General features: G+C 39.8%; 1 long non-coding RNA gene across 1 annotated transcript; it reads left to right on the top strand.

Moving 5' to 3' along the window:
• The first annotated feature begins 246 nt into the window (after positions 1–246).
• On the top strand, positions 247–1,712 carry LOC119912311. The gene is made up of 5 exons (XR_005446117.1): positions 247–355; positions 459–555; positions 678–728; positions 1,042–1,144; positions 1,376–1,712. It is a non-coding gene; the product is annotated as an uncharacterized LOC119912311 (long non-coding RNA).
• The last annotated feature ends 363 nt before the right edge of the window (positions 1,713–2,075 follow it).

The raw sequence follows: 2,075 nt of genomic DNA, 5'->3' as shown, positions 1-2,075 counted from the left end.
AATCATAACCATTCATGCAGAATGAGTTCAACATTTCGAAGGTTTGCTGTAGCACCATGGCAACTTTATGTACATGCTTGAATAAAAAAGCACACAAAAATTATGCAAACAAAACTTTCAGCTGGACATGGTGCCTGTAAATGTGTATTTTGGTTGTGTGTTTTGTCAGTGTGCGTGTCTTTAGTTCCTGCTTTTGTGAGAGATGGAAAGATAAGCGACTGGATCCTTCAGTTCCTAGGAAGATCCGTCATTAACTGTAAATAATGGCTGGTGTTTCTCTGGTTCAGCAGCTCCAGACAGGACGACTGAAGCTACAGACGCTGAGAAGGAAGAAGAGAAGATCGTTCTGCAGCAGGTTTGCTCACAAACTGTCATTATATATTGACCTGACTGCCGCTACAGGTGGTCTCTTCCCTAGAGAAGTATTACTAACATGTCCCTGTCTGTCTTTATTAAAGGTAATCATCATCTTCAACATCTGCATCATCTCCACCATGAAGACGCTGACTCTGTCTGCACTTCTTTGTGCCATGATGGCTCTGACCAGAGCTGCTGGTGAGTATTACTCCATATGTGAGTGAGTGTGAACGAGAGACAGCTTATGTTCATGTGTCTATACACAGCAACAAGGGTAGATGAAGACATGAACTCACTAGTGGGTCAAAATGTCCTTCCAGCTCTTCCAGACGCAGAGGATGAACCTGGGACAGAGGGATCTGTTGTCCAAGGTGAGTGCATATTTCTTTAGATTTGTAATGGTGCTCTCTTGTAATCACATATGAGGCGTGAGTATTACTGCATGTATAGAGAATTAAATTAAATGTGTTCATAAATACAAAATGAAAACAGCAGCAGACAATTTAAATCAGTAACTGCTATGTCAAACTGTGCAGCTCTTCGAGACACAGAGGCTGGAAACTGGAACGACTCATTACTTTTCCAGAATTATGCTACTTTGTCTTGATGTACTCTTGTAAACAAACAGAAATACTGCATCTACTACTGTAGACTCATTATTCACTCTTGTCTGTTTGACGTCAGGAGAGAGCCATGTTGTCAAGAGGTCCACATGTTGTCCCGATGGTTGGACTCCTTTTGTTGTTTTCTCTACGTTGCACAAGCCATGATTTGGGCTGTGGCTGAGGTGATCAGGATTATCTTTATCTTTAGCTTCTACACGACATTTATTCTGTGCACTACTTTCTAGCTGTAGCGTCATTTACATTAGTAACCTATTAATGTAGTTATAAAACCTGTGGGGTTGTGATGACAACAGTCAGGAGTTTCTGTCTGTAACTGTGAGAGATGATGTTCAAACGGACAATATATCCCAGGATGATTTGCTGTCTGACTGCTGTGTTTTTGGTTCTTGCAGATCAGAAATGCTGGGACGACGTGCAATGTGATAGGCAGCTCCCATCTGTCTGTGTTGGAAATGGCTGTTAAACACGTGAAGAACGTGTCAAAAACACAAACACTGATCAATTTGTGTTTGTCTGTCTGTGAGGAAACTCGTCTCTCTTCAGCCAGCAGTCTCATATTTGACCTGAAGGCTCTATATCTCATTTCACATCTTTATTTCTTCTCTATCACTGTAACACTACTTAAGGAACAAAGCGACATGTGACATAAACAGCAGCTGGATTGTCTCTGTCTCTTTAATACGAGCAGACTGAATGTGTAATGAAAAGAAAGCTTTTAGCACAACTTTAGTCTGCAGTGAACTGTTCTTTCTTCTCTTATGCAAAATTAAAAGTCTCAAGCATTGAAACAAGCTGATCTGTGTTACATTTCCTGATTGTATGGTTATAATCTTCTTGGTTCTCAAAGTGTGCACAGCAATAATTTCTATCCATTAAAACCCAACGAGAGACGGTACACGAGCAATGTGATCCAAACCTCTAATGGATATTTATATTAAAAGTTTCGGGAAAGTGACAGCTGGATAAAATAAATGTTTATTTAGAAATATGTTGTCATTAATATTCTTTCTGAATAAAGTAACAACAGTTTTGATAAGAAGTTGCTAACGGCATGGTTTAAAAAAAGTATCCTGTCTAAATAGATCCCAGTCT

Source organism: Micropterus salmoides, unplaced genomic scaffold (assembly GCF_014851395.1).
Source record: "Micropterus salmoides isolate LMB-PRFRI ecotype aquatic unplaced genomic scaffold, ASM1485139v1 Ms_hic_scaffold_2, whole genome shotgun sequence".
In the NCBI taxonomy this organism is placed as follows: Eukaryota; Metazoa; Chordata; class Actinopteri; order Centrarchiformes; family Centrarchidae; genus Micropterus; species Micropterus salmoides.
The sequence above is the reverse complement of the archived record's forward strand: the minus strand, read 5'-3'. Positions and strand labels throughout refer to the sequence as shown.